Here is a 21,983-nt window from a genome sequence, read left to right as displayed (position 1 = left end):
AAACCTGAGCGCTCATAAGAATCAAGGTAAAAGTCACCTTTTTGAGGAAAGCCTGAGTTTAAAATTGTTTTGAGTGATGTGTAGAGAGCTGGCCCTTAAAGGGTGTCTTCTCTGAGTGACGGAAACCTGTATCAAGTGAGTTTATTATTCTCTGTTCCTGTATTCATTTTAAAGTGTAAGAGTTGTTAGGGGCTAAAGTGAGAGTCCCGTTAAAAGCTTTGGTGTTTTTGGTGAAGAGAGGGAGTGTTTGTATGCTTAAGGGATTGTTTTTAGACCGTCCTGGGTTGTGATATATTTTTGTTGTCTGAGCAGGACGGGTACCTGATTGTATATTTGCTCTGTCTTGTCATTAACATACCAAGTGAGTTTATTCATGGATATCTGTTTAGAAGGTTTTATCTGTATCTCTCTTTATCCATGTTATAAAAGTATAAGGTTTATCAGGACTGGGTTGGACCCGCTGAAGTAATTCAAGTTTTTTCTTTGGTATAGTTTTGGTGAGAATATATGATTGGGGAACAGTCTCGTGACAGGTCCTTAATTGCATATTTACACTATTCAGATCAATAACATGCCAAAAGAGTTGTACGTAATCAGCTTGCGCTGATTATTGTAACGCTAAATTGTACAGGTCAATTAAATTTGATTATTGTATCAGGAGTATTGTACAGGTCAATTAAATTTGATTATTGTATCAGGAGTATTGTACAGGTCAATTAAATTTGATTGCTGTAACAGGGGAATAATGGGAAACCAAAAATTCTCAAAAGATTGTGTGTCTGCAGACAAAAATAATAAACAATGAATACAGAGAACGAAAAGAGACAATATAAATATATTTTGTTGGCCAGTGAATGGCACTGTTTGTACTATTATCAACAATTTGCGCAGATGTTTAAATGAAATAGGGGTCTTTTTCTGTGGGATTGAGTAGCTCAGGGAGCGCCGCCTCGTGTGTTTTTGGATCCCACACGGAAACATACCTTACGTTAATATGGGCCAAAATAATTTCTGTTGAGGGACAGAAGGGTCCCGCTGCATTTATTTTAACCATTGCCAGGACAGAAGTGAATATAATAACAAGTGAAATAGAAAGTGAATAGGAAAGAAATAGGAAGTGAATTTGCCGATAGATAATCAAGGCATATGATGGTGTTGAGGAAGTAGGTATTGAGGGTTAGTTTTATGAAAGGCTTAAATGCAGAAATTGGGATACAATTAGAGACTGTGTATATTGTTTGGAAGGGACAGAAAGTGGTATAATTGTAAAAAAGGCAGGACATTTTGCTAGTAATTGCAGAGCAGCCATAAGAGAGAGAATAGAAGAAAAAGAATGGGCATATGATAAAGTAGCCCTGTAACTGGTAAAAATTAAAAGGTTTGTTCGTACTGGCCACACGAATAGGTCTTTTAAACTAGAAAATATTATTTTCCTTCTGTTCAAATGACAACTAGAAAGAGAATCAGAATAAACGCAGCACAGACCGCGCCCCCCTTTCTCCAAAGGAATGTGCAAAAGATATGAAAGTTAACTCAAAAGCTCCGGAGCATAAAAAGTCGTTTTAAAAGCAGGTTATTTATGAAAATAAAGAAAGAGAAATAAACTTTTATTCATTTAGTTGCAGGATGAAATTGGTTTGTAAATAGGTGAGAAATGTTTTTATTTTTAACTTTAAGCTCCAATCCAATAATTAATATTTAGAAAACGGAGAAGCTGTTTTGTTATCTGCTAGGTCTGCTTGGCACTCTCAAGGTCATTTGGCGAAACGCCCGGGCTGGCTTGTTGCCCGAGATAAACAAGCTCTGAAATTATTTTTTCAAATGAATGCTGAGTGTCTTTAAAAATAAAGCTGCAGTGTGCTTGGCACCATGAAAGAGATTATATTACAAGAAATTAGTGTGAAGTCCTATACAAAAGCATTTGACTATCAACTGAATAAGTGATGTATTTTATAACTTTTAACCATTTATTATTTCCATAGGTGTCCTATTTTATTATAAGCAGTAGTTATTGTTAAAATCACTGTATAATATATAATTCTAATTCTGCTAATTAAGCAAACAACATCGTAGTTGCTAATTTATTATTTATTTGTAGAATATTTTGCCATGAAGTGGTGCATTGGGAGTCACCTCTCGTTTTTGGATATGTTCTAGGCATAGAGTTAAAGGACAGGTGATACATAGTTGCAAATGCAATTATATAAGTGAGCAGGTTATACATTATATACAAGGCATTGCAAACTTTTAGCAGAATAGTTAAAGTACAGTGGAGTTTTGGGTTGAAAGCCAGATTGGAATTGGCTAGGGAAATTTGGCTTGGTATCGTCTACAAAATCAGACAATAGGAAAGGAAATCCCTGCCCTGAAGAGCTTACAATCTAAGGTTTGAGGGAAGTTTACAGAGATAGTAGGTGAGGGAATAAGTGCTGTAGATGGTAGTGCTTGGCCACAATGGGTAGCAGGAGTGACTGGGTGTGGGATTATAGCCATGAGTGCAGGCTATTGGGATGCTTGATTTGTGGGGCAAGTTTTAAGTTTAGTTAGTATTTAATGAAAAGATTGATACCATTTGCATCGGAGGAGATGACAGTGAGGCATGAATGAGAGCAAGTGTGTATGGGGAGAAGAGAGATTGGTCTGTAGTATGAGACAGTGTTTTTGTCCCCACTTTTGAAGATTGGGGCAGCTCTGGCAGTTTTCCAGGTTTTAGGGATATGGCCTGCAGAAAGGATAGAGTTGATTATGGAAGCAAGTGGTTTGGCAATGGATGAGGCCCCAAAGTCTTAGGAACTCAAATTGAAGTACAGTCAAGTCCACATTAGCTATTTAGTTTTAAATTTAAGGATCGTTAATAGGGGATACCTCTGTCTATATGCGGATGTTAAGACAGTAGTAAACACATTGATATAAGAATTTATTCCGAGGTATAAATTATCTCCCAATGAGACACTTATGGGATGACTTATGACTATCAGTAGTCCAAAGGAACAAATTAAGGACCATGTTATTAATAATAAAACAATTAATAAGTATTGTATGCAACTAATATATTTTTTGTGTCTCTCTAGGTATAAGGTATGATAAAAGTGCACCTACACGAGACGGAGTTAAAGGTCAAGTAGTTTTTATGCAAGCACGCTCTTCATCCCAGATGAAGAGACCATTTCAAATACTTCTCACCACTAATACCGCAATTAAAGTGTCAGAGATTTCTTCCTGGATCCACGTGGCTCACATAAAACTCATTCCATCTCCACCAAAGACCAAAGTCACCTAAAGCACAGCCACATCAAGTTAACGATTTGACGAGTCACAAAATTCTGACCGTTAACCCACGAGGAAAATAAGATACCAGGCTGAGGCTCGGTCTTATCAGAACATTTAAATTTTTAAAGACTCAATATTTTTATTCTTTTAGAGCAAGCAGGTCAAACTCACGGCCCGCGGGCCGCATGCGGCCCACAATTAACATATTTGCGGCCCAGCTCGCCAATATTTAACTCGCGCTGCGCGCACTTTCTCCAAAGGAAAAAAAAAAACCTCCCCCTTCTCCCGATTGGCTGGCGCGTGTTGGCACACTGCCAGAATTTTTTTTGGCCCGGAGCAAGCTCTTTCCGAGCTTGCATAGTGAGGCACGCCTCTTCCTGCTGCCTGATGCCCGCCTCTTCCTGCTGCATGGAGCAAGTCAGGTGACTACTGCTCCATGCCTGCCTTGCTTCCCCCTTGCCCTCCTGCTCCAATTTCCTCCCCCGTTCCGATTTCCCGTGTGTGTGTGTGTGTGTGTGTGTGTGTGTGTGTGTGTGTGTGTGTGTGTGTGTGTGTGTGTGTGTGTGTGTGTGAGAATGTGTGTGTGAGAATGTGTGTGTGAGCGTGTGTGTCTTAGTGTGTGTGTCTTAGTGTGTGTGTCTTAGTGTGTGTGTCTTAGTGTGTGTGTCTTAGTGTGTGTGTCTTAGTGTGTGTGTCTGAGAGAGAGAGAGAGAGAGTTTGTCTGAGAGAGAGAGAGAGTCTGTCAGAGAGAGAGAGAGAAAGAGAGAGTCTGTCTGAGAGAGAGAGAGAGTCTGTCTGAGAGAGAGAGAGAGTGTCTGTCTGAGAGAGAGAGAGTGTGTCTGTCTGAGAGAGAGAGAGAGAGAGTGTGTGTCTGTCTGAGAGAGAGAGAGAGAGAGAGAGAGTGTGTCTGTCTGAGAGAGAGAGAGAGTGTGTCTGTCTGAGAGAGAGAGAGTGTGTCTGTCTGAGAGAGAGAGAGAGAGAGTGTGTGTCTGTCTGAGAGAGAGAGAGAGAGAGAGAGAGTGTGTCTGTCTGAGAGAGAGAGAGAGTGTGTCTGTTCAAGAGAGAGAGAGAGTGTCTGTCTGAGAGAGAGAGAGAGAGAGAGAGAGAGTGTCTGTCTGAGAGAGAGAGAGTGTCTGTTAGAGAGATAGAGAGAGAGAGAGAGTGTCTGTCTGAGAGAGAGAGAGAGTGTCTGTCTGAGAGAGAGAGAGTGTGTCTGTCTGAGAGAGAGAGAGAGTGTGTCTGTCTGAGAGAGAGAGAGAGAGAGAGAGAGAGTGTCTGTCTGAGAGAGAGAGAGAGAGAGAGTGTCTGTCTGAGAGAGAGAGAGAGAGAGAGTGTCTGTCTGAGAGAGAGAGAGAGAGAGAGTGTGTCTGTCTGAGAGAGAGAGAGAGAGTGTCTGTCTGCGAGAGAGAGAGAGAGAGAGTGTCTGTCTGAGAGAGAGAGAGTGTCTGTCTGAGAGAGAGAGAGTGTCTGTCTGAGAGAGAGAGAGAGAGTCTGTCTGAGAGAGAGAGAGTGTCTGTCTGAGAGAGAGAGAGTATCTGTCTGAGAGAGAGAGTGTCTTTCTGAGAGAGAGAGAGAGAGAGTGTCTGTCTGAGAGAGAGAGAGAGTGTCTGTCTGAGAGAGAGAGTGTCTGTCTGAGGGAGAGAGAGTGTCTGTCTGAGAGAGAGAGAGTGTCTATCTGAGATAGAGAGAGTGTCTGTCTGAGAGAGAGAGAGTGTCTGTCTGAGAGAGAGAGTGTCTATCTGAGATAGAGAGAGTGTCTGTCTGAGAGAGAGAGAGAGTCTGTCTGAGAGAGAGAGAGAGTGTCTGTCTGAGAGAGAGAGAGTGTCTGTCTGAGAGAGAGAGAGAGAGTGTGTCTGTCTGAGAGAGAGAGAGAGAGAGTGTGTCTGTCTGAGAGAGAGAGAGAGTGTGTCTGTCTGAGAGAGAGAGAGAGAGAGTGTGTCTGTCTGAGAGAGAGAGAGAGAGAGTGTGTATCTGTCTGAGAGAGAGAGAGAGAGAGTGTGTCTGTCTGAGAGAGAGAGAGAGTGTGTCTGTTCAAGAGAGAGAGAGAGAGTGTCTGTCTGAGAGAGAGAGAGAGAGAGAGTGTCTGTCTGAGAGAGAGAGAGTGTCTGTCTGAGAGAGAGAGAGAGAGAGAGAGAGTGTGTCTGTCTGAGAGAGAGAGAGAGAGAGAGAGTGTCTGTCTGAGAGAGAGAGAGTGTGTCTGTCGGAGAGAGAGAGAGAGTGTGTCTGTCTGAGAGAGAGAGAGAGAGTGTCTGTCTGAGAGAGAGAGAGAGAGAGAGAGTGTCTGTCTGAGAGAGAGAGAGAGAGAGAGTGTCTGTCTGAGAGAGAGAGAGAGAGTGTGTCTGTCTGAGAGAGAGAGAGAGAGTGTCTGTCTGCGAGAGAGAGAGAGAGAGTGTCTGTCTGAGAGAGAGAGAGAGTGTCTGTCTGAGAGAGAGAGAGTGTCTGTCTGGGAGAGAGAGAGAGAGAGAGAGAGAGAGTCTGTCTGAGAGAGAGAGTGTCTGTCTGAGAGAGAGAGAGTATCTGTCTGAGAGAGAGAGTGTCTTTCTGAGAGAGAGAGAGAGTGTCTGTCTGAGAGAGAGAGAGAGTGACTGTCTGAGAGAGAGAGAGAGAGTGTCTGTCTGAGAGAGAGAGTGTCTGTCTGAGGGAGAGAGAGTGTCTGTCTGAGAGAGAGAGAGTGTCTATCTGAGATAGAGAGAGTGTCTGTCTGAGAGAGAGAGAGTGTCTGTCTGAGAGAGAGAGAGTGTCTGTCTGAGAGAGAGAGTGTCTATCTGAGATAGAGAGAGTGTCTGTCTGAGAGAGAGAGAGTGTCTGTCTGAGAGAGAGAGAGTGTCTGTCTGAGAGAGAGAGAGTGTCTGTCTGAGAGAGAGAGAGAGAGTGTCTGTCTGAGAGAGAGAGAGAGTGTGTCTGTCTGAGAGAGAGAGAGTGTCTGTCTGAGAGAGAGAGAGAGTGTGTCTGTCTGAGAGAGAGAGAGTGTCTGTCTGAGAGAGAGAGTGTCTGTCTGAGAGAGAGAGAGAGAGTCTGTCTGATAGAGAGAGAGTGTCTGTCTGAGAGAGAGAGTGTCTGTCTGATAGAGAGAGGGTGTCTGTCTGAGAGAGAGAGAGTGTCTGTCTGAGAGAGAGAGAGTGTCTGTCTGAGAGTGAGAGATTGTCTGTCTGAGAGAGAGAGAGAGTGTCTGTCTGAGAGAGAGAGAGATAGTGTCTGTCTGAGAGAGAGAGTGTCTGTCTGAGAGAGAGAGAGAGAGAGTGTCTGTCAGAGAGAGAGTGTCTGTCTGAGAGAGAGAGAGAGAGAGAGAGAGAGTGTCTGTCTGAGAGAGAGAGAGAGTGTCTGTCTGAGAGAGAGTGTCTGTCTGAGAGAGAGAGAGAGAGAGAGAGAGAGTGAGAGAGTGTCTGAGAGAGAGTGTCTGTCTGAGAGAGAGAGAGTGTCTGTCTGAGAGAGAGAGAGTGTCTGTCTGAGAGAGAGAGAGTGTCTGTCTGAGAGAGAGAGTGTCTGTCTGAGAGAGAGAGAGTGTCTGTCTGAGAGAGAGAGAGAGTGTCTGTCTGAGAGAGAGAGTGTCTGTCTGAGAGAGAGAGAGAGAGAGAGAGAGAGAGTGTGTCTGTCTGAGAGAGAGATAGTGTCTGTCTGAGAGAAAGTGTCTGTCTGAGAGAGAGAGAGAGAGAGAGTGTCTGTCTGAGAGAGAGAGAGAGAGAGTGTCTGTCTGAGATAGAGAGAGAGTGTCTGTCTGAGAGAGAGAGAGTGTCTGTCTGAGAGAGAGAGAGAGTGTCTGTCTGAGAGAGAGAGAGAGAGTGTCTGTCTGAGAGAGAGAGAGAGAGAGTGTCTGTCTGAGAGAGAGAGAGTTTCTGTCTGAGAGTGAGAGATTGTCTGTCTGAGAGAGAGAGTGTCTGTCTGAGTGTTACGCCGGTACTGCCCGCAGACCAGACCCGTCCCTTCTACTGAGGTGAGGAACGTATATGGACACGCACCCGCAGCAAAAGGAGCGTGTCCGGATTGTGGTGATTTTGGCGCTGCCAGGCCAGGTGACGTTTAGCTAGCAATACTTGCCGGTACCGGTGTAGAAGTGCCGTCGTTGTTGCCGTTTTAGCCAAGGTCAGGGATAGGAGAATTCCGGAAGGTCGTTTGTCCAAGCAAGGGGTCGAGAGCCAGAGAAAGACGTCCGCCAAGCCAAGTCGTAACCTGAGTGAATGAGAGAGAATGCCAGAATAGTGATCCTAGTGGAAACTATGTCGAGCAATGACTGAATGACAGGACAGGCAATATAAAGCGTGGCTGACCAATAGGAAGAGGAGGCAGGCCTGGAGGAGTGCATGGAGAGGAGGCACCAGGGCGCGAGTGCCGCGATCCCTGAATCCTCACAGTACCCCCCCCCTTCAGGATCGGCCTCAGGACCATGGTTTTGATGGAAACTTCTTTCGAAAGCGTTTGAGGAGTCCTGGAGCATGAATATCTTTCAGGGGTACCCATGACCTCTCTTCGGGTCCAAAACCTCTCCAGTGGACCAAGAAGTGGACTTTACCTCTTGAAAGACGGGAATCCAGTAGAGCCTGTATTTCATACTCTTCGTTACCCTGTACCATCACAGGATCTGGTTTAGAAGTGTGGTCCGGAAAGAGGCTACTGGAGATAAAAGGTTTGAGACGTGAGGTGTGAAAGACATTCGGGATTCTCATGCTTTGAGGAAGTTGGAGTCGAAAAGAAACCGGATTAACCTGCTCCAAAATGGAAAAGGGACCCAGGAACCTAGGAGCCAATTTGAGGGAAGGCGTTTTGAGACGGATGTTCTTGGATGATAGCCAAACCTTGTCCCCGGGTTTGTATTCGGGTGCCGGACGACGGTGACGATCAGCCTGATTTTTAGATGTCAAGGATGCTTTTTGTATTGCAGATTGTATTCTGGACCAAGAGTCTTGTAGGAGAGCAATATGTTCGTCCATGGCTGGTACCCCAGAGGATTCTTTGGTAATAGGTAGGCGAGCCGGATGGAATACGTAGTTGATAAAGAAGGGGGTCTCGTGAGTGGACTCATTCCTGGAAGAATTGAATGCGTACTCAGCCCAGGTAAGTAATTCTGCCCAGTCATCCTGAGAATTAGAGACGAAGCACCTTAAGTATTTCTCGAGGGATTGATTAACCCTCTCGGTCTGTCCGTTGGATTGAGGGTGATATCCAGAAGAAAAGGAAGACGAGATACCTAGTCTCTTGTTGAAATTTCTCCAGAACTTGGAACCCCGATCGGACACTATGGATGTGGGAATCCCATGGATCCGGAAAATCTCTTTGGAAAAAATATCCGCAAGGGCGGGTGAGGAGGGTAATCCTTTCAGAGGGATAAAGTGTGCCATCTTGGAAAATCGATCCACTACCACAAGAATGGTATTCATGCCATTCGACCTAGGCAACTCCACAATAAAATCCATCGAAATGTGGGACCAGGGACGCTCCAGAATAGGTAAAGGTAAGAGACGACCCTGAGGTTTCTGACGAGGAATCTTGTTACGCGCACATACAGGACAGGCCCGTGTAAATTCCAGAATGGTTTTAACCATATTGGGCCACCAAAAGGTACGACGGATGAGATCCAAGGTTTTCTTGAATCCAGGATGCCCTGCCGAACGGACGGCGTGTCCCCAGTCCAGTATTTCAGGGATAAATTTGGGTTCCACATACAAAGAGTCTTTAGGAACCACAAGACCGGACGGAAGGTTCTCTTGAGACTTGATGATCTTCTCAAGATTCTTGAATGCCACGGCTGCTAAGATTCTTTGTTTAGGGAGGATGGACTCAGTGGATTTCTCTGATCTCTCTTCAGAAGAGTATTGCCGGGAGAGAGCATCCGCCTTGACGTTCTTAGTGCCGGGAATGTATGAGAGAACAAAATTGAATCTAGAGAAAAATAACGCCCAGCGAGCTTGGCGAGGACCTAAGCGACGGGCATTCTCAATGTACAATAAGTTTTTATGGTCCGTAAGAATGGTGAATGGCTCTTTTGTCCCCTCCAGAAGATGTCTCCATTCTTGAAGAGCCATTTTGACGGCCAAAAGTTCCCTATTGCCCACGTCATAATTCCTCTCTGGAGAAAAACCCGCAAGGATGAAGTTTATCCTGGGGAGAAAATTTCTGAGACAGAACCGCACCAGCCCCACAATCCGAAGCGTCAACCTCTAGGGTGAATGGAAAATTAGTGTTTGGGTGTCGAAGGATGGGAGCAGAGACAAAAGCTTGTTTCAGTGTTTCGAATGCCGTGAGTGCCTCAGGAGACCAAGCTGAAGGATCTGCACCTTTTTGGGTTAGTGCTGTGATAGGAGCGACAATGGTAGAAAAGTTATGGATAAACTTCCGGTAATAGTTAGAAAAACCTAAAAACCGTTGAATAGATTTGAGGGAATTGGGTTGCAGCCAATCCACGACGGCTTTCAGTTTCTCTGGGTCCATGGCCAAACCTCTGTTGGAGATGATGTATCCGAGAAAGGCAGTGGTGGACTGATGAAAACTGCATTTCTCCATTTTAGCAAACAACCGGTTCTCTCGGAGGCGTGAAAGTACAAACTTCGTGTGAATGATATGATCCTGTAAGTTTTGAGAAAAAATGAGGATATCATCCAGGTAAACAATGACAAAGCGATTGAGGACGTCCCGAAAAATGTCATTGATGAAGTCCTGAAAAACTGCTGGTGCGTTGCACAACCCGAAGGGCATCACAAGATATTCGTAGTGTCCACTACGGGTGTTGAAGGCAGTCTTCCATTCATCGCCCTCACGGATGCGGATGAGGTTGTATGCCCCACGAAGGTCCAGTTTAGTGAAGAGGTTGGTCCCCTGAAGTCTGTCAAAGAGTTCGGAGATGAGTGGGAGTGGGTAACGATTCTTCACCGTAATATGGTTCAGACCCCGGTAATCAATGCATGGTCTGAGAGTACCATCCTTCTTTTTGACAAAGAAGAATCCGGCCCCCGCAGGAGAATTGGAATGACGTATAAAGCCCCGTTTGAGATTCTCACGAATATATTCATCCATAGCTTCCGTCTCGGGCAACGAGAGAGGGTAAGATTTGGCCTTAGGCAAGGTATAACCAGGTACCAGGTCAATTGGACAATTGTAGGAGCGATGAGGGGGTAGGAGCTCAGACTGTGTCTTGCTAAAAACGTCCAAAAATTCTGCGTACGGAGAAGGTAACTCTCTCAGAGAACTGGATGCGTTACCTAATAGGAATGATGATCGCTCGGTAGACACGGAAGATTCCTCTGACCTTGGCCTCCAGTTAACAGGATTAGAAGAAACCCAATCGATAAATGGATTATGCTTCTGTAACCAGGGTAAGCCTAGCGTAATCGGTGTTCCTGGGGCGTGAATAACGTCAAAGCCCAGAGTCTCTTTGTGCGAATGAGTAGAAAGGGTGATAGGTCCGGTCTCCAAGGAGATATAAGCCGGAGTGAGAGGCTGATTATCGATCCCAACCAAGGCAACGGGAGAGTTCTTTTTGGAAAGTGGAATCTGATTTTTTTCAGAAAAGGTCTGATCCATGAAGTTTCCTCCTGCGCCGGAATCGATAAATGCTGCCATGGAGGTGCGGAAAGTCGGCCCTGAAAGGGAGACGGGAATGGTCAGTCTTTTGGGAAGTTCCCTTTCGAGAGGGGGACAAGGAGATTTAGCACCCAGCGAGCGCCCCTTCGTACTCACTGGGTTTAGTCGTTTCCCGGAAATGGTGGATTGTTACGTGTACGCTGTTCAGAAGATCCGCAATGATGGCACGACTCTCCAGTAGAGCGAAGTTGAAGTAATGGTGTCCGAGGTTGCTGGACCCCGAGTTGCATCGGCTCTGGGGCCTCCAGCGCCGGCAGCGGAGAGAACACGGGTCTCGGGGTAGCAGAGAACCTGGAAAAGGAAGCACGGAAAGGCGTAGACCGGGAATGCTGACGCTGAGCGCGGCGTACCTGGAGGCGCTGATCCATACGATTGGCCAGGGAGATGAGGTCCTCCAGTAGTCCTGGCCTGGGGTGAGAAGCAAGTTCATCCTTCAGGGAATCCGATAGACCTCTCCAGAAGACGGAGACTAAAGCCTCCTGACCCCAATGAGTCTCAGCTGCTATGGTTCTGAATTCCAAGGCGTATTGAGACACAGGCCGACGTCCCTGTGTAAGCTCCAGCAGGGAATCAGAAGCAGTCTCTTGACGTGCAGGGGTGTCGAAGACCTGTCGGAATTCTCGTCTGAAGGCCGCGTAATCTCGGGTAATATCAGGGCGTAATTCCCAGATCGGGGAGGCCCACGCCAATGCGTTACCTGTGAGAATACTATATACATAGGCTACCTTTTTCCGGCCAGTGGTATACAACTGCGGAGCCATCTCGAACTGGATCTCACACTGGTTGAGAAAACCACGACAGGCGTGGGGGTCCCCTGCGTAAGGCCTCGGAGCCGGAATCTTCGGAACTGAGGATGAAGTGAAAGTTAAGTCAGACTGCGCCGGCGGCGCAGCCGCAGGTGGTGCCTGTAGAGTACGGTCCTGTACCTGTTGGGAGAGGAGAGTCACTTGATCCGTTAAGGCCTGGATCTGTTGGTACATGGCCGTCATCATAGAGTCCACATCAGTCTGGTCTGCGTCTTGTGGGCTCGACATAATGTTACGCCGGTACTGCCCGCAGACCAGACCCGTCCCTTCTACTGAGGTGAGGAACGTATATGGACACGCACCCGCAGCAAAAGAAGCGTGTCCGGAGTGTGGTGATTTTGGCGCTGCCAGGCCAGGTGACGTTTAGCTAGCAATACTTGCCGGTACCGGTGTAGAAGTGCCGTCGTCGTTGCCGTTTTAGCCAAGGTCAGGGATAGGAGAATTCCGGAAGGTCGTTTGTCCAAGCAAGGGGTCGAGAGCCAGAGAAAGACGTCCGCCAAGCCAAGTCGTAACCTGAGTGAATGAGAGAGAATGCCAGAATAGTGATCCTAGTGGAATCTATGTCGAGCAATGACTGAATGACAGGACAGGCAATATAAAGCGTGGCTGACCAATAGGAAGAGGAGGCAGGCCTGGAGGAGTGCATGGAGCTGTCCTGGATAGGTTGTCCAAAGGAGGATACAGGAGAGTGGTATTTATGCCTGATTGATCCTTGTGTATGTGTTGGGGGCGGAGCCTCACTGCAGGAGCAGTGAATAAATTAAAAGAGTCCTGCGCGTGCTCTGTAACAGAGACGGGCGCGCGCTCGTAAGCGGTAGCAGCCGCATGAGAGAGGGAAGGTCCCGCAGGAGCGCGAGAACGCAGAGGACGGCGGGAAACCCCCAGAGCCGCCGGAGGTAAGTGATGCCAGCGAGGGGCGCGCGCCACGGCAGCGGGGGTTAATGAAGGTGAGGAGGCACCAGGGCGCGGGTGCCGCGATCCCTGAATCCTCACACTGAGAGAAAGAAAGTGTCTGTCTGAGAGAGAGAGAGAGAGAGAGAGTGTCTGTCTGAGAGAGAGAGAGAGAGTGTCTGTCTGAGAGAGAGAGAGAGAGAGAGAGAGAGTGTCTGTCTGAGAGAGAGAGTGTCTGTCTGAGAGAGAGAGTGTCTGACTGAGAGAGAGAGATCGAGAGTGTGTGTCTGAGAGAGAGAGAGTGAGAGACTGTCTGAGAGAGAGAGTGTCTGTCTGAGAGAGAGAGTGTCTGTCTGAGAGAGAGAGTGTCTGTCTGAGAGAGAGAGTGTCTGTCTAAGAGAGAGAGTGTCTGTCTGAGAGAGAGAGAGTGTCTGTCTGAGAGAGAGAGAGTGTCTGTCTGAGAGAGAGAGAGTGTCTGTCTGAGAGAGAGAGTGTCTGTCTGAGAGAGAGAGAGAGTGTCTGTCTGAGAGAGAGAGAGAGTGAGAGAGTGTCTGAGAGAGAGAGTGTCTGTCTGAGAGAGAGAGTGTCTGTCTGAGAGAGAGAGTGTCTGTCTGAGAGAGAGAGTGTCTGTCTGAGAGAGAGAGAGAGTGTCTGTCTGAGAGAGAGAGTGTCTGTCTGAGAGAGAGAGAGAGAGTGTCTGTCTGAGAGAGAGAGAGTGTCTGTCTGAGAGAGAGAGAGTGTCTGTCTGAGAGAGAGAGAGAGAGTGTCTGTCTGAGAGAGAGAGTGTCTGTCTGAGAGAGAGAGTGTCTGTCTGAGAGAGAGAGAGTGTCTGTCTGAGAGAGAGAGAGTGTCTGTCTGAGAGAGAGAGAGTGTCTGTCTGAGAGAGAGAGAGTGTCTGTCTGAGAGAGAGAGAGTGTTTGTCTGAGAGAGAGAGAGAGTGTCTGTATGAGAGAGAGAGTGTCTGTCTGAGAGAGAGAGAGAGTGTGTCTGTCTGAGAGAGAGAGTGTGTCTGTCTGAGAGAGAGAGTGTGTCTGTCTGAGAGAGAGTGTCTGTCTGAGAGAGAGAGTGTCTGTCTGAGAGAGAGAGTGTCTGTCTGAGAGAGAGAGTGTCTGTCTGAGAGAGAGAGTGTCTGTCTGAGAGTGAGAGTCTGTCTGAGAGAGAGAGAGTGTGTCTGTCTGAGAGAGAGAGAGTGTCTGTCTGAGAGAGAGAGAGTGTCTGTTTGAGAGTGAGAGAGTGTCTGTCTGAGAGTGAGAGAGTGTCTGTCTGAGAGAGAGTGTGTCTGTCTGAGAGAGAGAGAGTGTCTGTCTGAGAGAGAGAGAGTGTCTGTCTGAGAGAGAGAGAGAGTGTCTGTCTGAGAGAGAGAGAGAGTGTCTGTCTGAGAGAGAGAGAGTGTCTGTCTGAGAGAGAGAGAGAGAGAGAGAGAGTGTCTGTCTGAGATAGAGAGAGAGTGTCTGTCTGAGAGAGAGAGTGTGTCTGTCTGAGAGAGAGAGAGAGTGTGTCTGTCTGAGAGAGAGAGAGTGTGTCTGTCTGAGAGAGAGAGAGTGTCTGTCTGAGAGAGAGAGTGTCTGTCTGAGAGAGAGAGTCTGTCTGAGAGAGAGTGTCTGTCTGAGAGAGAGTGTCTGTCTGAGAGAGAGAGATAGTGTCTGTCTGAGAGAGAGAGTGTCTGTCTGAGAGTGAGAGTGTGTCTGTCTGAGAGAGAGTGTGTCTGTCTGAGAGAGAGAGTGTGTGTGTGTCTGAGAGAGAGTGTGTCTGTCTGAGAGAGAGAATATGTGTGTGTCTGACAGAGTGTTTGTGTCTGAGAGAGTGTTTGTGTCTGAGAGAGTGTTTGTGTCTGAAAGGGAGAGGGGGATAGAGTCGGAGGGAGACGGGGACAGAGAGGGAGAGGGGGACAGAGAGGGAGAGGGAGAAGGGGGGAAAGGGGGACAGAGAGGGAGAAGTGGGGAGAGGGGGACAGAGAGGGAGAAGGGGGGAGAGGGGGACAGAGAGGGAGAAGGGGGAGAGGGGGACAGAGAGGGAGAGGGGGACAGAGAGGGAGGGGGGGACAGAGAGGGAGAGGGGACAGAGAGGGAGAGGGGGACAGAGAGGGAGAGTCAGTCAGGAAGAGGGAGAGTCAGTCAGGGAGAGGGAGAGTCAGTCAGGGAGAGGGAGAGTCAGTCAGGGAGAGTCAGAGTCAGGGAGAGTCAGAGTCAGGGAGAGTCAGAGTCAGGGAGAGTCAGGGAGAGGGAGAGTCAGGGAGAGGGAGAGTCAGGGAGAGGGAGAGTCAGGGAGAGGGAGAGTCAGGGAGAGGGAGACTCAGGGAGAGGGAGAGTCAGGGAGAGGGAGAGTGTCAGAGAGAGTGTCAGGGAGAGGGAGAGTGTCAGGGAGAGTGTCAGGGAGAGGGAGAGAGAGTCAGGAAGAGAGAGTCAGGGAGAGAGAGTCAGGGAGAGGGAGAGAGTGTCAGGGAGAGGGAGAGAGAGTCGTGGAGAGGGAGAGAGAGCCAGGGAGAGGGAGAGAGAGTCAGGGAGAGGAAGAGTCAGGGAGAGGGAGAGAGAGTCAGGGAGAGGGAGAGAGAGTCAGGGAGAGGGAGAGTCAGGGAGAGGGAGAGCCAGGGAGAGGGAGAGTCAGGGAGAGGGAGAGTCAGGGAGAGGGAGGGTGAGTGTCTGGGAGAGGGAGAGTGTGAGGGAGAGAGTCAGGGAGAGTCAGAGTCAGGGAGAGTCAGAGTCAGGGAGAGTCAGAGTCAGGGAGAGTCAGGGAGAGACAGGGAGAGTCAGGGAGAGTCAGGGAGAGTCAGGGAGAGGGAGAGTCAGGGAGAGGGAGACTCAGGGAGAGGGAGAGTCAGGGAGAGGGAGAGTGTCAGAGAGTGTCAGGGAGAGGGAGAGTGTCAGGGAGAGTGTCAGGGAGAGGGAGAGAGAGTCAGGGAGAGTGTCAGGGAGAGGGATAGAGAGTCAGGGAGAGGGAGAGGGAGTCAGGGAAAGGGAGAGGGAGTCAGGGAGAGGGAGTCAGGGAGAGGGAGTCAGGTAGAGGGAGTCAGGTAGAGGGAGTCAGGGAGAGGGAGTCAGGGAGAGGGAGATAGAGTCAGGGAGAGGTAGATAGAGTCAGGGAGAGGGAGAGAGAGTCAGGGAGAGGGAGAGGGAGTCAGGGAAAGGGAGAGGGAGTCAGGGAGAGGGAGTCAGGGAGAGGGAGTCAGGGAGAGGGAGATAGAGTCAGGGAGAGGGAGATAGAGTCAGGGAGAGGGAGAGAGAGTCAGGGAGAGGGAGAGAGAGTCAGGGAGAGGGAGAGAGAATCAGGGTGAGAGAGTCAGGGAGAGGGAGAGAGTGTCAGGGAGAGGGAGAGAGAGTCGTGGAGAGGGAGAGAGAGCCAGGGAGAGGGAGAGAGAGTCAGGGAGAGGAAGAGTCAGGGAGAGGGAGAGAGAGTCAGGGAGCGGGAGAGAGAGTCAGGGAGAGGGAGAGTCAGGGAGAGGGAGAGTCAGGGAGAGGGAGAGTCAGGGAGAGAGAGAGTCAGGGAGATTGAGAGTCAGGGAGAGGGAGAGTCAGGGAGAGGGAGGGTGAGTGTCAGGGAGAGGGAGAGTGTGAGGGAGAGAGTCAGGGAGAGGGAGAGTCAGAGTCAGGGAGATTGAGAGTCAGGGAGAGGGAGAGTCAGGGAGAGGGAGGGTGAGTGTCTGGGAGAGGGAGAGTGTGAGGGAGAGAGTCAGGGAGAGGGAGAATCAGAGTCAGGGAGAGTCAGAGTCAGGGAGAATCAGAGTCAGGGAGAATCAGAGTCAGGGAGAGTCAGAGTCAGGGAGAGTCAGAGTCAGGGAGAGTCAGGGAGAGTCACGGAGAGGGAGAGTCACGGAGAGGGAGAGTCAGGGAGAGGGAGAGTCAGGGAGAGGGAGACTCAGGGAGAGGGAGACTCAGGGAGAGGGAGAGTCAGGGAGAGGGAGAGTGTCAGAGAGAGTGTCAGGGAGAGTGTCAGGGAGAGGGATAGAGAGTCATGGAGAGGGAGAGGGAGTCAGTGAAAGGGAGAGGGAGTCAGGGAGAGGGAGTCAGGGAGAGGGAGAGAGAGTCAGGGAGAGGGAGAGAGAGTCGGGAGAGGGAGAGAGAGTCAGGGAGAGGGAGAGAGAGTCAGGGAGAGGGAGAGAGAGAGCCAGGGAGAGAGAGTCAGGGAGAGGAAGAGTCAGGGAGAGGGAGAGAGAGTCAGGTAGAGGGAGAGAGAGTCAGGGAGAGGGAGAGTCATGGAGAGGGAGAGTCATGGAGAGGGAGAGTCATGGAGAGGGAGAGTCATGGAGAGGGAGAGTCATGGAGAGGGAGAGTCATGGAGAGGGAGAGTCATGGAGAGGGAGAGTCAGGGAGAGGGAGAGTCAGGGAGAGGGAGAGTCAGGGAGAGGGAGAGTCAGTCAGGGGGAGGGTGAGTGTCAGGGAGAGAGTCAGGGAGAGGGAGAGAGAGTCAGAGAGAGGGAGAGTGTCAGGGAGAGGGAGAGAGAGTCAGGGAGAGGGAGAGAGTGTCATGGAGAGGGAGAGAGTGTCAGGGAGAGAGAGAGTGTCAGGGAGAGGGAGAGAGAGTCAGGGAGTGGGAGAGAGAGTCAGGCAGAGGGAGAGAGAGTCAGGGAGAGTCAGGGAGAGGGAGTCAGGGAGAGGGAGTCAGGGAGAGGGAGTCAGGGAGAGAGTGTCAGGGAGAGAGTGTCAGGGAGAGAGTGTCAGGGAGAGAGTGTCAGGGAGAGAGTGTCAGGGAGAGAGAGTCAGGGAGAGGGAGAGGGAGTCAGGGAGAGGAAGAGTCAGGGAGAGGGAGAGAGAGTCAGGGAGAGGGAGAGAGAGTCAGGGAGAGGGAGAGTCAGGGAGAGGGAGAGTCAGGGAGAGCCAGGGAGAGGCAGAGTCAGGGAGAGGGAGAGTCAGGGAAAGGGAGAGTCAGGGAGATTGAGAGTCAGGGAGAGGGAGAGTCAGGGAGAGGGAGGGTGAGTGTCAGGGAGAGGGAGAGTGTGAGGGAGAGAGTCAGGGAGAGGGAGAGAGAGTCAGGGAGAGGGAGAGAGTGTCAGGGAGAGGGAGAGAGAGTCGTGGAGAGGGAGAGAGAGCCAGGGAGAGGGAGAGAGAGCCAGGGAGAGGGAGAGAGAGTCATGGAGAGGGAGAGTCATGGAGAGGGAGAGTCATGGAGAGGGAGAGTCAGGGAGAGGGAGAGTCAGGGAGAGGGAGAGTCAGGGAGAGGGAGAGTCAGGGAGAGGGAGAGTCAGGGAGAGGGAGACTCAGGGAGAGGGAGAGTCAGGGAGAGGGAGAGTGTCAGAGAGTGTCAGGGAGAGGGAGAGTGTCGTGTCAGGGAGAGGGATAGAGCGTCAGGGAGAGGGAGAGGGAGTCAGGGAAAGGGAGAGGGAGTCAGGGAGAGGGAGTCAGGGAGAGGGAGTCAGGGAGAGGGAGTCAGGGAGAGGGAGTCAGGTAGAGGGAGTCAGGGAGAGGGAGTCAGGGAGAGGGAGTCAGGGAGAGGGAGATAGAGTCAGGGAGAGGGAGATAGAGTCAGGGAGAGGGAGATAGAGTCAGGGAGAGGGAGAGAGAGTCAGGGAGAGGGAGAGGGAGTCAGGGAAAGGGAGAGGGAGTCAGGGAGAGGGAGTCATGGAGCGGGAGTCAGGGAGAGGGAGATAGAGTCAGGGAGAGGGAGATAGAGTCAGGGAGAGGGAGATAGAGTCAGGGAGAGGGAGAGAGAGTCAGGGAGAGGGAGAGAGAGTCAGGGAGAGGGAGAGAGAGTCAGGGAGAGAGAGTCAGGGAGAGGGAGAGAGTGTCAGGGAGAAGGAGAGAGAGTCGTGGAGAGGGAGAGAGAGCCAGGGAGAGGGAGAGAGAGTCAGGGAGAGGAAGAGTCAGGGAGAGGGAGAGAGAGTCAGGGAGCGGGAGAGAGAGTCAGGGAGAGGGAGAGTCAGGGAGAGGGAGAGTTAGGGAGAGGGAGAGTCAGGGAGAGGGAGAGTCAGGGAGATTGAGAGTCAGGGAGAGGGAGAGTCAGGGAGAGGGAGGGTGAGTGTCAGGGAGAGGGAGAGTGTGAGGGAGAGAGTCAGGGAGAGGGAGAGTCAGAGTCAGGGAGATTGAGAGTCAGGGAGAGGGAGAGTCAGGGAGAGGGAGGGTGAGTGTCTGGGAGAGGGAATGTGTGAGGGAGAGAGTCAGGGAGAGGGAGAGTCAGAGTCAGGGAGAGTCAGGGAGAATCAGAGTCAGGGAGAGTCAGAGTCAGGGAGAGTCAGAGTCAGGGAGAGTCAGGGAGAGTCACGGAGAGGGAGAGTCACGGAGAGGGAGAGTCAGGGAGAGGGAGAGTCAGGGAGAGGGAGAGTCAGGGAGAAGGAGACTCAGGGAGAAGGAGAGTCAGGGAGAGGGAGAGTGTCAGAGAGAGTGTCAGGGAGAGTGTCAGGGAGAGGGATAGAGAGTCATGGAGAGGGAGAGGGAGTCAGTGAAAGGGAGAGGGAGTCAGGGAGAGGGAGAGGGAGTCAGGGAGAGGGAGAGAGAGTCAGGGAGAGGGAGAGAGAGTCAGGGAGAGAGAGTCAGGGAGAGGGAGAGAGAGTCAGGGAGAGGGAGAGAGTGTCAGGGAGAGGGAGAGAGAGAGCCAGGGAGAGAGAGTCAGGGAGAGGAAGAGTCAGGGAGAGGGAGAGAGAGTCAGGTAGAGGGAGAGAGAGTCAGGGAGAGGGAGAGTCATGGAGAGGGAGAGTCATGGAGAGGGAGAGTCATGGAGAGGGAGAGTCATGGAGAGGGAGAGTCATGGAGAGGGAGAGTCAGGGAGAGGGAGAGTCAGGGAGAGGGAGAGTCAGGGAGAGGGAGAGTCAGGGAGAGGGAGAGTCAGGGAGAGGGAGAGTCAGTCAGGGGGAGGGTGAGTGTCAGGGAGAGGGAGAGTGTCAGGGAGAGAGTCAGGGAGAGGGAGAGAGAGTCAGAGAGAGGGAGAGTGTCAGGCAGAGGGAGAGAGAGTCAGGGAGAGGGAGAGAGAGTCAGGGAGAGGGAGAGAGTGTCATGGAGAGGGAGAGAGTGTCAGGGAGAGAGAGAGTTTCAGGGAGAGGGAGAGAGAGTCAGGGAGTGGGAGAGAGAGTCAGGCAGAGGGAGAGAGAGTCAGGGAGAGTCAGGGAGAGTCAGGGAGAGGGAGTCAGGGAGAGAGTGTCAGGGAGAGAGTGTCAGGGAGAGAGTGTCAGGGAGAGAGTGTCAGGGAGAGAGTGTCAGGGAGAGGGAGATGGAGTCAGGGAGAGGAAGAGTCAGGGAGAGGGAGAGAGAGTCAGGGAGAGGGAGAGAGAGTCAGGGAGAGGGAGAGTCAGGGAGAGGGAGAGTCAGGGAGAGGCAGAGTCAGGGAGAGGGAGAGTCAGGGAAAGGGAGAGTCAGGGAGATTGAGAGTCAGGGAGAGGGAGAGTCAGGGAGAGGGAGGGTGAGTGTCAGGGAGAGGGAGAGTGTGAGGGAGAGAGTCAGGGAGAGAGAGTCAGGGAGAGGGAGAGAGTGTCAGGGAGAGGGAGAGAGCGTCGTGGATAGGAAGAGAGAGCCAGGGAGAGGGAGAGAGAGTCATGGAGAGGGAGAGTCATGGAGAGGGAGAGTCATGGAGAGGGAGAGTCATGGAGAGGGAGAGTCATGGAGAGGGAGAGTCAGGGAGAGGGAGAGTCAGGGAGAGGGAGAGTCAGGGAGAGGGAGAGTCAGTCAGGGGAGGGAGAGTCAGTCAGGGGGAGGGTGAGTGTCAGGGAGAAGGAGAGTATCAGGGAGAGAGTCAGGGAGAGGGAGAGAGAGTCAGAGAGAGGGAGAGTGTCAGGGAGAGGGAGAGTGTCAGAGAGTGTCAGGGAGAGGGAGAGTGTCAGGGAGAGTGTCAGGGAGAGGGAGAGAGAGTCAGGGAGAGTGTCAGGGAGAGGGATAGAGCGTCAGGGAGAGGGAGAGGGAGTCAGGGAAAGGGAGAGGGAGTCAGGGAGAGGGAGTCAGGGAGAGGGAGTCAGGGAGAGGGAGTCAGGTAGAGGGAGTCAGGGAGAGGGAGTCAGGGAGAGGGAGTCAGGGAGAGGGAGATAGAGTCAGGGAGAGGGAGATAGAGTCAGGAGAGGGAGAGAGAGTCAGGGAGAAGGAGAGGGAGTCAGGGAAAGGGAGAGGGAGTCAGGGAGAGGGAGTCAGGGAGAGAGATTCAGGGAGCGGGAGTCAGGGAGAGGGAGATAGAGTCAGGGAGAGGGAGATAGAGTCAGGGAGAGGGAGATAGAGTCAGGGAGAGGGAGAGAGAGTCAGGGAGAGGGAGAGAGAGTCAGGGAGAGGGAGAGAGAGTCAGGGAGAGAGAGTCAGGGAGAGGGAGAGAGTGTCAGGGAGAGGGAGAGAGAGTCGTGGAGAGGGAGAGAGAGCCAGGGAGAGGGAGAGAGAGTCAGGGAGAGGAAGAGTCAGGGAGAGGGAGAGAGAGTCAGGGAGCGGGAGAGAGAGTCAGGGAGAGGGAGAGTCAGGGAGAGGGAGAGTTAGGAGAGGGAGAGTCAGGGAGAGGGAGAGTCAGGGAGATTGAGAGTCAGGGAGAGGGAGAGTCAGGGAGAGGGAGGGTGAGTGTCAGGGAGAGGGAGAGTGTGAGGGAGAGAGTCAGGGAGAGGGAGAGTCAGAGTCAGGGAGATTGAGAGTCAGGGAGAGGGAGAGTCAGGGAGAGGGAGGGTGAGTGTCTGGGAGAGGGAAAGTGTGAGGGAGAGAGTCAGGGAGAGGGAGAGTCAGAGTCAGGGAGAGTCAGGGAGAATCAGAGTCAGGGAGAGTCAGAGTCAGGGAGAGTCAGAGTCAGGGAGAGTCAGGGAGAGTCACGGAGAGGAGAGTCACGGAGAGGGAGAGTCAGGGAGAGGGAGAGTCAGGGAGAGGGAGAGTCAAGGAGAGGGAGACTCAGGGAGAGGGAGAGTCAGGGAGAGGGAGAGTGTCAGAGAGAGTGTCAGGGAGAGTGTCAGGGGAGAGGGATAGAGAGTCATGGAGAGGGAGAGGGAGTCAGTGAAAGGGAGAGGGAGTCAGGGAGAGGGAGAGGGAGTCAGGGAGGAGGGAGAGAGAGTCAGGGAGAGGGAGAGAGAGTCAGGGAGAGGGAGAGAGAGTCAGGGAGAGGAAGAGAGTGTCAGGGAGAGGGAGAGAGAGAGCCAGGGAGAGAGAGTCAGGGGAGAGGAAGAGTCAGGGAGAGAGAGTCAGTAGAGGGAGAGAGAGTCAGGGAGAGGGAGAGTCATGGAGAGGGAGAGTCATGGAGAGGGAGAGTCATGGAGAGGGAGAGTCATGGAGAGGGAGAGTCATGGAGAGGGAGAGTCATGGAGAGGGAGAGTCATGGAGAGGGAGAGTCAGGGAGAGGGAGAGTCAGGGAGAGGGAGAGTCAGGGAGAGGGAGAGTCAGGGAGAGGGAGAGTCAGTCAGGGGGAGGGTGAGTGTCAGGGAGAGGGAGAGTGTCAGGGAGAGGGAGAGTGTCAGGGAGAGGGAGAGAGAGTCAGAGAGAGGGAGAGTGTCAGGCAGAGGGAGAGAGAGTCAGGGAGAGGGAGAGAGAGTCAGGGAGAGGGAGAGAGTGTCATGGAGAGGGAGAGAGTGTC

Source organism: Ascaphus truei, chromosome 2, assembly GCF_040206685.1.
Source record: "Ascaphus truei isolate aAscTru1 chromosome 2, aAscTru1.hap1, whole genome shotgun sequence".
Lineage (NCBI taxonomy): Eukaryota > Metazoa > Chordata > Amphibia > Anura > Ascaphidae > Ascaphus > Ascaphus truei.
This window is presented reverse-complemented; position numbering follows the sequence as displayed.